General features: G+C 41.8%; 1 long non-coding RNA gene across 1 annotated transcript; it reads right to left on the bottom strand.

The window, feature by feature from the left end:
- Positions 1-6,575: 6,575 nt before the first annotated feature.
- LOC123383214 lies at positions 6,576-10,449 on the bottom strand. Its single transcript, XR_006592721.1, has 3 exons — positions 10,146-10,449; positions 9,884-10,025; positions 6,576-7,130 (listed from the first exon to the last, which is right to left on the bottom strand). It is a non-coding gene; the product is annotated as an uncharacterized LOC123383214 (long non-coding RNA).
- Positions 10,450-13,025: the final 2,576 nt, after the last annotated feature.

The raw sequence follows: 13,025 nt of genomic DNA, 5'->3' as shown, positions 1-13,025 counted from the left end.
ACATGGGCTTCCAGGGACAAATGCTGAGGTGAAGTTAGCAGGTGGGGATTGGACCAGAAGGTCAGGAATCAGGCCCATACCTTTGCATTGTTATTCCTGTCTGTCCAGTCTCATAAGCTCTTTTTCTGTTCACACTTGCCTTCTCCATGTCATGAAAGCTTCGTATTGCCCACAGTATCGGTTTTCTATATGTATTTTTAAAGATGATTTGGGCTGTAATAAAAAAAATGACGTACTCAATTTGCCTTATACTTTATGGAAAATTTTGTTATTTTCTGTTAGAGAACAGACAAAGTAGGGTTGGCTGATTCATCAGCTCAATGACCTCACTAAAGCTCAAGTTACTTATCTTTCTGGTACCTTTTCTCAACTCTGCTTCTCCATTGGGATTCTCTGTCCAGAGACCTTACCACCATTCACCCAAATGGCCAAACCATAAAACTGTTCTCTGCTGAGATTCTCAATCCTCTCTAAGGAAACATCATTCTCATTTAATTGGTAACAAACTTTTTTTAGATATACCTCTTTATCACGTCTCATAACTACCTCCTCTTTCCATCTCCAATGCTAATATTTGGGATCAGATCCTCTCTCGTAATGCTATCATATTTGTATGTCTTTTTAATCTCATAAATGGTTATTTAACACCTTACCATGTTGCTGATCTTGCCCGAAGGTTCTACAAATGTTAAATTATTTAATCCACCCAACAACCCTATGAGGTAGGCATTATTTTTACTACCAATATCCCTCTTTAAAAGTGAGAGAACTGAGGCACAGCAAGCTTGAAAAATACCACTCCACAGTGGTAGAGTGAAGGATTAAGCCCAGGCAGTTGACTTTAGGAGTAAGGGCTCAGCCCCCATGCTGCACTGCCCTAACAGATATTTCTAACAGTGATTCCATTCCTTGGTCATTTCTGGATATATGTTTATTAAATAAACATATATGGTCTCTTTTGAGATTTAAAAAAAAAAGTGGGCAGAAGTTAAAATTGTAGTCTTGGAAGAAAGTGTCCAGAGAAGGGGCAGAGTAAAATATTTTTCACTGGACCACAGAGAGATAGCTGTTATATTTACTTCTATTTTCTACAATAAGGGTGGGCAAATGATGACCCATGGGCCAAATCCAGCCTGTCACCTATTTTTGTCAATAAAGCTTTATTGGAATACAGAGATACCCGTTCATTTCTGTATTATCTATGCTGCTCTCATCTACCACTGCAGATTTGAGTCGTTGTGACAAAGACCATATGTCCAGCAAAGCTGAAAATATTTCATATCTGGTCCTTTACAGAAAAAATGTTTGCAACCCCAGCCCTACAACGTAATGCTAAGTGACTGTCTTACATAGGTTATTTGATGATGCACCATTTGTCAATCTAGACCTGCTACCACAGGGCAAGTCTAGAGATAAACATTATCACAGGAAGAGGAAGAAGGATACCAGCATTACTTGAAATCATCATTTATTTAAAAAAATATTTTTTAATGTTTATTTTTGAGAGGGAGGGGAAGGGGCAGAGAGATGGGGATGGATGATCCAAAGCAGGCTCCGTGCTGACAGCAGCAAACCCAATATGGGGCTTGAACTCACAAAGTGTGAGATCATGACCTGAGTCGAAGTTTGATGCTTAACCGACTGAGCCACCCAAGAGTCCCTCAAATTCATCATTTCTATAGCGTATGACAGAATTTTTGTCGTTCCCTCCTGGGGCCTAGGACATGGTCATGCCCCTTTGGGGGCTGGCCCAGATAAAACTAGGACACTCATGAAGAGATTGGAATACTTCCCTACATGTGCCTAAGCTGTGTTTGGAGATGGCTTATCTTAATGAGGAAAACCTTTGGTCTTATAGATGCTTCACCCCAATACTGGACCACGTAGGGCAACTTTTCTCCACCCTTTCCTTGTAGGCATATGATCTGAAATGAGCTCCCCACCCCATCCATCTGAGCTTCACTAGAGGGGAAACTGAATGGAAGTAAATGACTGAGAGCTCTCTTCAAAGGCCAAAAGAAAGAAGTGGGATAATAAAGGACACGCAGAGAGGTGGGGGAGTTTTAAGGAAGGTGGTGGTGGTACAGAAGAGAGATGGGCCCCAGGGAAGGACTCCCCTTACTCTGAAATCAATAAGGATCCATAGGTTTCCTGGGCAAAAAAGTAAATTCTTTCCCTTTGTTTTCTGGGATCTTGATGCGGGCTTGGTTATCTCGATGTGGGTTTGATGTGGGCTAATGGACTGTCCCTTCCCACCCTTCCTAACGTCAAGGGCACAGCTCGAGGGCTTAAACTACATTTTTCATCTCATAGCTCTGTCATTAAAATGGCAGTCAACTTACCCAGGGCATGGAGTCAAAAGAAGACTAGATCTTTTGTTCTGGTCCGTGCTACCATTGCTTTGCCATTTCCCCGGGCCCCGGGACAAAGTGGATAAAAAACCAGCTCTAGATTTGGCATCCCAGGAGAGTGTGTTCACTTCCAGCCCTACAGATATTTGCGTGTGCGCAACAACATCTGGCCAGATGTAGGCGATGCTAGCGGGTCTTTACAAAAGCAGATGCCGTGTGAGCCATTTTGCACTACTCACCAGTAAAAGGGGCAGGCGAGCAGAACGGTGCCGTTCTTTCCTGGCATTTGGCAAAAAAAAAGAAAACAAGTGCATTTTTGACATCTGTTCCTGCTTTTTTTGAGAGCTTAGCTCTGCCAGCCACGCAGGCCTGATCGGGCATAATTGATAAATTATTAAAGGCAACTTGACAAGGAGGGCAATGAAAACTAATCAGAAGAAAAAGGAGAAATGAGTTGACTCATGTCTGTCAGGTGCTTTGAGGGAAAAAAAAAAAACCTAAAGGGACAAGAAAGTCTCAAGAAAAATCACAATTGTTTTAGGAAGAGGCCTACAGTGCCATGGTGACTAAAACATAAATAACTTGGTGCTTTGTTTCCTCCCACGAGTTATTGGGAGCAGACTGCAAAGCTAAATTCTTCATATCACGAAATAGTGACAGCTACAACTTACAGCACGCTCTGTAAGGCACTATGTAATCTTTAAATGCACAGCAGAAATCATTCCCATTTTAGAGACTGGAAAACGGATGCCCCAAAGACTGTGTCACACAGGTGACCAAATGGCAGCGGCAGGGCATGCAGGATGCCTTCGATGCGCCCTCTCCGCTGACAACTGCTCCCACATACGCGGCTGTTTAGAGAATTATGGCCTGAGGGCAAGAGCGGGAAACTCGACATAAGAGAGTTTTGAAGCCTGCTTCTGCTGCATCGTAGCTGGTGGATTTGGTTTAGTCTTTTAACTTCAGAAATCCGTTTCCTTGGCTGGCAATGGACAAAAGCATCTACCTCACTGGGCTTTGGTGTGACGTGAGGAAATATTGATCAACTGCTTAGAAGTAGGACATACCCAGTAACAGCTTCGCATCTTCCTTTTCTCATGGAATCATACCATCTGGACCCAGCTCAAAATAGCATTCAGAGAAGACAAATAGTGGTACTTAATATATCGTGGTATACTATAAAAAATTGTCCCAAGCTGCTGCACTTGATAGAAGATGTTTCAAATAAAGAGTTTTGCTCAGGTTCCATTATCCAATCTTACCACCAGCTATATTATCAGTCGTGTTACATCCTGAAGTGATCAGAATTTTTCAAGCCATCTTTCTAACGAGCGTTGGAAGACAAGATCCAGAGTGATAGAAAGTTGGCTTCTCACTGTCCCATGAGAGACACGGCCAGCACCTGAAAGCCAATCCGTCTAGCATCTATACCTTTATTTGGTCATTGAAAAGTTCCATCGCCTGCTTTTTGCCTCTGTCTTACTTACTATCCCATAGGAGCTTTTGAGTATACTCTTACTTTTATTACAATTGCATATATCAAATGGATGTTGAATTATTAGTTGACACATAAGAAGAAAAATAAGAATTATAATAGATGATTTTTTAAGAAATAAGTTTTCGAGTGTAAAGCCTATGAGAAATCTGGCAGGGGGGTGAAGGGAGTGCAGGGAGCGTTCTTACCTTTGTATATTCTAACATGGCATTTGCCCTTCGGGCTTCCTTTAAGTCCCCTGGGAAACACTTTCGTAGCTCTCCCCATTCTCCTGTAATAATACCTATGATGATTAGAAAAAGAACAAGGCACAGGTGTAAATGTTCGGCAAGGTTACAATTTGCAAATTGTGCAGTATTAGAAGTCAAATATGAGTGGAATCAGTGTGTACACAGAGACCGCAAGTGAGATGCGAAGTAGTTCCTTTTCTATCCGTATTTCCACTGTTTCTTTCTTTTTTTTTTTTAATTTTTTTTTTCAACGTTTATTTTATTTTTGGGACAGAGAGAGACAAAGCATGAACGGGCGAGAGGCAGAGAGAGAGGGAGACACAGAATCGGAAACAGGCTCCAGGCTCTGAGCCATCAGCCCAGAGCCTGACACGGGGCTCGAACTCACGGACCGCAAGATCGTGACCTGGCTGAAGTCGGACGCTTAACCGACTGCGCCACCCAGGCGCCCCTCCACTGTTTCTTTCTAATAGCAGCAGAGTTAATTCATCAGGTGTTCAGCATTTATTTTTTTTAACTCAATGATGCCGTAAGTCAAGCAGACATCCTAAGGAATGAGAGCAAAAGAAGATCTAGTCCAGATGAACTTAGGAGCAATATGAACCTTGAAAAGAGAGACTGCTTCATCACCATGGTGGTCTGAAAAATATTTTCTTTGTTCTCAAAGCCATGGAACCATCTTAACCATGACCTTGTAACTTCCCAGCAGAGATGTAAGTGTAAAGATCTGTAGATGAACCTGAGAGACAGAAATTACTTTCAAAGGCCAACTTTCAATTCCATCAAACAGTTATTCAGGAACACTATGTATATATATCACACTATATTTTGTATACACACACACACACACACACACACACACACACACGGAAAGTGGACAAAACTTGGGATCAAGCTCTATCGTTCACAAGTTTTGTATCATTAGTCAAATTCCTTATTCACTATGAACTTCAGTGCCTCATCTGGAAAACGGAGACAATACTTGTGCCAGTTACCTATTACTGTGAAACAAATCATCCAATCATGAATTTTGTTCCAAAATCAGCAATTTAGACAGGACAACACCAACAACTTGTCTCTGTTTCATGCAGCATCGGCTGGGGTGAGTGGCTGGGGATACCTTGCCAGCTGGGGGCTAGAATCATCTGGAGGCTCACCATTCATCTCTGGTGGGGGCTTGCTGATGGCTGGAACCTTGGATGAAAATGTGGAGTATGCACATTGGGTTTTCTCCACATGGGCCACTTCATATGGCACCCGAGATGCCTCATGGCATGGAGGCTATGTTCCAAGAGTAAGCTCCTCCATAAAACTGTGCAGAAGCTGTAAGCTCTGTACTCATCTTATGAGCAGCCTTGAAGTTGAGACATCATAGCTTCTGTCACAGTCAGGAGCCTACTCAGATAGGAGGGGAGGAAAAGTAGACCCACCTCTCATTGGGGGTTACCTAGAGAGAAGAGCATGTAGCGTTGGAAATATGGTCGTGTTATTTTTGGAATATATAATTTACCACAATAATAAAACCTACCATCTCATGTACATTCCTGTTCCACTTTTTTTCTTTCAACAAACTCTGTACAAGCCTTTGCACACACTTTCACAATTTTTACAAATCTCTCAAAATAACAAAAAAAAATAAAAACACCGAACTTAATTTCTAACCTTGCGTCTTTCTTTAGATAATGGCTTCTTGAGTGAGGATACGTGGTAGCTTTAGTGACTATAAGTCAGGGAGGGGTGCCACATGTACAGCACACCCTTTGCTGTTGTCTTGAATTGTGAGAACGTGCTTTGAGTAAACTTTGCTACTGGGACAAACAGAATCGCACTTTCATCAAGACTATGTTTGCTTTATGAAAATATCCTTTATAGAGGCACCTGATGGCTCAGCCAGTTAAGCGTCCGACTTCAGCTCAGGTCATGAGCTCACGGTTTGGGAATTTGAGCCCCGCTTCGGGCTCTGTGCTGACAGCTCAGAGCCTGGAAACTGCTTCAGATTCTGTGTCTCCCTCTCTCTCTCTCTGCCCCTCTCCTGCTTGCGCTCTGTCTCTCAAAAATGAATAAATGTCAAAAAAAATTTAAAAAGAAGAAATATCCTTTATATCTAAGATCCATGTGTTAAACACCTCTTCTTCTTGTGCCCTTTTGTTTTTTGTGAAGTATGAGCATTAGGAAAGGGCTAGGATACCCGATCTCTTGCCTAGGTATTGTTGTGAGTGTTACATGCTACAATATATATGAGGGCTTCTAGGCTTCTGAACTTCTAACCACTGGGTGAATAAGCAACTCTTTCAGAACAGGTAAAAACCAAATCTCAAGCAACAATCAAAGGAACCAAGTTTACTGATGGGCAAATTAGTGATACATTATTAATTCTAAGTCCCAACATCCTCATTCTTATCAAAAGAATTACTTATAAGGCCAGTTGGGAGAAATAAAAAGCAGAATTTTCCCCAAATGTCCCCCAAATGTTTCCCAAATGTTGTAGAGAACCCACAAAGAGAGCTCCTTAAATGTTTGTCTTCCCATCAGAAAGCTGTTATAATACTCAATGCCAGATATTCAAACAAAATAAGCTCCTCCCAAATTATTCATAATTCGACATTTTCCAAATTCCCAGATATTAAACATCACAAAGATTCAATTAAAATCTGTTTACCTCCAAGTTTTCTTTTGGCATTGATTTATTAAACAAGAAACTGAGAAAGTCATTGAAAACAGTAGCAAAATGAAGTGCATTATTCAACTGTCAGCAAAACTGCCAGTTTCCTCATTTGTGGGGAAAGGGAATAAAAATAATGTAGGAGACAGAGTTTTCATTGCTTCCATTAAACTGTTGCTTTTCTTGTTGCCAAATCATACTATCTGGAGGCAGTGCGTGGAAGGCGGAGTAGACACGAAAGATCCACATCAGCAGCCAATACTCCGCCCCGGATGTTTCCACCCTCTTCTATTCATGGCTGCACGTGCAGTTGCCCTCTTCAGAGTAGTAAGATCAGTGGTGGATTTTCTGTTGCTGTCAACAGGGATAGCCCCGGAGGTTTATGTTGGACCCTGGAAATCAATGTTGGTGTTGAAAAAGATGTCTTTTAGACAATGTAGGGAGAAAAAAAAAGTCAGTTGTATCCTACGTGTGTGTTGTCCAGTTTAAATAGCAGGGCACATTTTACCAGTGTAAATGTAACCATTGGGTTTCTCTAGTGATGACAAGGTAATTACTTAATCCTTGTGAATATCTTAAATCACTAGACTGAAGATGCCATTTTAATGAAACGACCCTTTATCTGGAAAGAAAGTGACATAACATAAAGTAGCCTTAAGTGCAACATCTACACTTTTATGCAATGTCTTTGTTCTGCGACCTGATGCTTTCAAATCTGTGACTATATTCCTGCCATAAGTTAAAGATATAAGATGACTGTTGCAGTTAACTCTTGGTTATTCTTGAGAATAGGAGGGTATGGATAAATAAAACCCACAGATAACACAAAATGTCTCTCACAGTCCTCCCTCTGGGGAAGAAGCTGATGGATGGATTGTTACAAGGTCTCATTTGGAGCCTGAGCTGAGCTATGCTAATTGGTGAGCCAGGCTGCCAGGATTTGATTGACATGAGGAAGAGGGATTTGGGAAGTATTCCACTGGGAGGCATTATTTTTATCTATTGCTATGTAACAAACTATCACAAATTGAGAGGTTTAAAACAGTACACGCGCACTATCTCAGTTACCATGGGTCCGAAATTCGGACACAGCTTCTCGGGTCTTCTGCTTCAGTTTCCACAAACCTGCAATTAAAGTGTCAGCCTGGGGTGAGGTTTCATCTGAAGGCTCAACAGAGGAGAGATGTGTTTGTCGGTTCAGTGGTCGTGGGCAAGATTCAGTTCCTAAAGGGCTGATAGACTGAGGACTTTAGTTCCTCACTGGCTATTGGCCACAGGTCATCTAATTTCCTGCCATGTAGGCCTCTCCACATGGCGACTTGTTTCATCAAAGTTGCAAGCCAAGAAAACAATAAAATCTGCTAGCAAATTGGAAGTCACAACATTTTACAGCCTCAACATGGAAGTGGCATCCCATTACCTGTAAGGTGTTCTATTAGTTAGACATAGACCATTATGTCTAGCCCTCACCCAAAGGGAAGGTATGACATTTGGGCATGAATAACAGGAGGAAGGCCTTACTGGGGCCAATCTTATCTGCCTACCTCAGGATGGTTGAGGACAGAGAGATTGGGATGCGAGGGAAGTTGTGTGTCTACGCCAGATGGTGGCTTCTGGACCTGTATGTCCCCACGTTCTGAGCTGAGGCCCTCAGTAGGCTGGAATTAGAGGGACTGTTTTCACCTAGAAGGATTCAAAGAAACCTGAGAGTTGTGGCTTTTTCTGCTGTGTGACAACATGTGACACTGGATGGATATAAAGAATATGCTCTTCTTTTCTGCATGCACCACAGCATTGCTTTGTCCTTATATAGCCTGTGTTCTCTACAGCAAGAATGCAGGGGGTGGAGCTTTAGTGCCTCAAGACTCTGAATTACGAGAAGCGCTGGGAGATTGTGTCCTTGGGTTTTTATGCAGCTGTAAAAGGGAATGTTAAGCATTGCAAGAATGGATGACTCTTGTCTGAGCAGCCTTGTACATACTGGATCTGGATATGTAGGTGAACACTTAATTATTTTCAGGAATATATGTGCCCTGTTTTGTAGTTCTTCCATTTTCTTACCTTCCTTTCTTCCTTTGACTCAGTGACCACACTTTCTGGAGGTTTTAAACATCCTAATTTGCATCTAAAAATAATAAGGAATGGGGCGCCTAGGTGGCTCAGTCCGTTAAACGTCCAACTTCGCCTCAGATCATGATCTTATGGTGCGTGGGTTTGAGCCCCGCGTCAGGCTCTGTGCTGACAGCTCAGATTCTGGGACCTGCTTCAGATTCTGTGTCTCCCTCTGTCTCTTCTCCTCCCCCACTCATGCTCTGTCTCTGTCTGTCTCTCAAAAATAAACATTAAAAAAATGAAAAGAAATAATAAAAATAATAAGGAAAGCCAAATTCTTAATTCTCTAAGTTAATTCTCTAGGTTTCACAGCAGAAGGCTGAGGGAGAAGGCAGGCTGGTGATGGCTGCTACCCTGACCTCTGATCTATATCCAGAGGTATGGTTTAACTTGATATTCCTGTATTATTTTGGATAGGTAAGTGGATATGGCAGCATACTAATACTATATGTTGTGAACCATATCCTGGCCACTAAAATGTATCCATTTATCCACCCACATGCTAGATACACAAAGAGGGTATAAATGTTGATACCTGTCAAGAAATAACAGGCTAAAGCAGAAGGAGAGGAAGAGAAATGTGAAGAGGTAGGTTTTTTCCTCCGATCGTGTTTATCAGATCTCTTCTGAAAGATATACTCCAAGGGCCACCACAGAATGTTCACGCACTTTGTTTCTCTTGAACAAAGCGCCTTCAGACTCCTCCTGGAATGAAGGGAAGGACTACAGGAGGCAGAAATCTCAGATTTGTCTATGGAGATGGCTCTATAATTTATTTTGTAAATAGTTTCATAATGAGCTTATGATGGACTATGTTGTCTGAAATCCTACAGATTTCAGGATGGTGTTTCAGGACCACCTTATGTCTAATATTTATCAAAACAGGAGAGACTAAAGGATTAAAATGTCTAAACGTTATCACACATGTGTGTCTGCGGGCAAGACTATAGAACAGTTGTTCATATTGAAAATGAGATGAAAGATGTTCTAAATTTATCTTATCAGCGCTGTCTTTCAACGTAATGATACTTACTTGACACTATCTCATTGCTTTTCAGCCAGTTGCAACCAAGTCTTCAAAAGACACACATTCATTCAGAAGTCATGGCTCAGAAATAGAGAGTGATGCCAAATGAAACAGATAAGTGTTCATTCACCTGGGAACCATATTTTGACTGTGCAAGTTGAAAAAAAAAGGAAAAAGCAATGTTCACATCAATTTAAAACTCATACTTAAAAGACCTCAGATGGAAACCATATATTTTTCCAATATCCATATATAAATTAATACGTACCATCTGGGTTACATCTGGCAACATAAAAATGTTGTCTTAAGAACACTAAAGGTGTGAGAACCATCAAGCAGAACCAAGCTGATTTGGCACATTTGTTCACGAAAGGAGGCAGTTCTTTATGTGGCAAGATTTAACCTAGAATGTAAGTAGATGTTTAAGAACTCATCCCAACATACACAGTTTTATAAAGAATATAAAGAAATGAATTTCATTAATATTCATTAGATAACCAGATTGCCTTCTACATTAGAAGATTATAGATTTAATTTTTTTTATGTTTATTCATTTTTGAAAGACAGAGAGAGACAGAGCACAAGCAGGAATGGGGCAGAGAGGGAAGGGGACACAGAATCTGAAGCATGATCCAGGCTCTGAGCTGTCAGCACAGAGCCTGACACGGGGCTCGAACCCACAAACCGCGAGATCATGACCTGAGCCGAAGTCGGACGCTCAACCGACGAAGCCACCCAGGTGCCCCTACATTAGAAGATTATAAAAAAAGAAGAGTGCATTTAGGAAAATAAGTCTGCTTTGGGGTCTTTTTATCAAGGCTGGTTGGCACTCACTTTAGAAATATAATATTGTATACAGAAATTGTGTGATTCTCCTAAGAAGGAAAACCAAGATTTAGCCCTCAGTCTGTCTGCAGATTTGTGTCCTATGCTATATGAAAGGTCAAAGCTCCCCAATATATCGTATATGCTGGCCATCACACTGACAGTCTCAACTTCAACTCTACTCTAGTACGAACATTAAGAAAAGTGTTTAATATGTTGCCTATATTTTACTGTTGTTTGGAAAGGAGCATTTATGAATAGGTTAGTAAAATGAAAACAAGATTCTTTCCAAATTAACACATTACTCTCATTTGTTAGGAGATATCCAGGCTAAAAGCTAATATGCTTAACTAAGAGCCTTTATTCAATATGACTAACAAATAGATAAAATAAGGGAGAAAGAGGTCTATGATTTAATATACAAAGGATGACGCTAAAAGGTGCCTGGGTGGCTCTGTCGGTTAAGTGTCCGACTCTTGATTTCATGCTCAGGTCATGATCTCATAGTTTGTGAGTTCGAGCCCCACAGCAGGCTCTGTGCTGACAGCATGGAGTCTGCTTGGGATTCTCTCTCTCTCTCTCTCTCTCTCTCTCTCTCTCTCTCTCTCTCCTCTCTTTCTTCCTCCTCTGCTTGTGCTCTCTTTCTCTCAAAATACATAAGCATTAAAAAAAAACAAAAATTTTAAAAATTGAGTTAAAAGAAAAGAATGGTGCTAAATAATTATTCCACAGGGGCTGAAATTATGAATGGGAATCTGTTAAAGTGAAAATGGGATAATAACTGTGATATTACCTATAACTGGAAGCACTTATTCCACAGAATTGGCAAAGTTGTAAGAAAAGCAACACAATCAAGTAATAGAATATAATATACTCAGCCTTTTCAATCTGAAGGCTAGAAGGAAATCTTCCTGTTGGTCCATGCCTTTGTATCTGCCCTGCGATGTGGCCCTGGGTGACCAGCTGGACTTATACAGCTCTACAGGGTGGAGAGTGGGGCAGAGAGAGCAAGAAGCAGGGAGGCATCTGGGAAGTGCTGGGAGCATAGCTCCTGGGTTTCCCTGAGCCTGTGGATCTGGCTGTATTTCTGGGACCCTCAGCTGCGCGCTCAGGCCAGGCCAGACTATTGGGGAGGGTCACAAATCACCTGCAGGAACTTCCTTTCTTTTTGTCTCCCCAGTATTTTTATGCAGGTTAAATGTGTTCACAGTTAGAGCCAAGGGAAACAGGAAAGGAAAAAGAAGTTAAAAAAAAAAAAGATATCATAGGAGTATCAAAATGTAACAGGGGCGCCTGGGTGGCTCAGTCGGTTGAGCGTCCGACTTTGGCTCAGGTCACGATCTCACGGCTCGTGGGTTCGAGCCCCACGTCAGGCTCTGGGCTGATGGCTCAGAGCCTAGAGCCTGCTTCCGATTCTGTGTCTCCCTCTCTCTCTGCCCCTCCCCCGTTCATGCTCTGTCTCTCTCTGTCTCAAAAATAAATAAACATTAAAAAAAATTAAAAAAAAAAAAAGTAACCAATCCCCCTCATCTAGTTTGTGTTCGTTTTTTTCAAGTTTATTTATTTATAATAAAGAGCATGTGAGCGCTCCTGTAAATGGGGGAGGGGCAGAAAGGGAGGGCGAGAGAACTCTGGCTCCAGGCTCCCTGCTCTCAGCACAGAGGCCCATCGGGGGCTCAAACTCATGAACTGTGAGATCATGACCTGAGCAAACTATTCCCTGGCAACACGAAGCTTCCCAGGTGTCTCACAGGCTGGCAGCGCTGTGTAAAGGTCACCATAATCAAAAGCCTGAGCACCACAGCCGTGCAGATTCAGAAACCCAATTTTGGCTACACCTTGAGAAGAACTGTCTTCTGAGTTAACTAAATTAACTAAATTCATAAGCCTGACGAAGGCAACAGGAACGTCATTCCAGGCGTTCAAGAGCCAACAAGAGTCTTTCTGCCTGTCTGCATTCCTCCGTATTACCTTTCTGAGCGAACATCCTTCTACCCTACCCCTTGCACACTGTGCTTGGGCCACTCTGACCCCCATGATCTTCTTCAGACACACCAGACATGTTCTTTCTCCCAGGGCCCTTGTCGTTACTTGTCTTCACAACTGGATCCCTCCCCTCTTATGGCCCATTTCACAAATGCCAGGGACTCATGTCCCTGTTCAAAATTCCATGTCTCCCCCACCCCACCCCATTCTCACTGCTTTCCCTTCTCTGCTTTTTTTCCGTAGCACCATCTGATGCAATTTCATACTTTACTTATTCGTTTTGTTTGTTTTTATTTACGAGATATAAATTCTGCTTATTTACTAGAAGGTAAACATG

This window comes from Felis catus, chromosome F2 (assembly GCF_018350175.1).
Source record: "Felis catus isolate Fca126 chromosome F2, F.catus_Fca126_mat1.0, whole genome shotgun sequence".
Lineage (NCBI taxonomy): Eukaryota > Metazoa > Chordata > Mammalia > Carnivora > Felidae > Felis > Felis catus.
The sequence above is the reverse complement of the archived record's forward strand: the minus strand, read 5'-3'. Positions and strand labels throughout refer to the sequence as shown.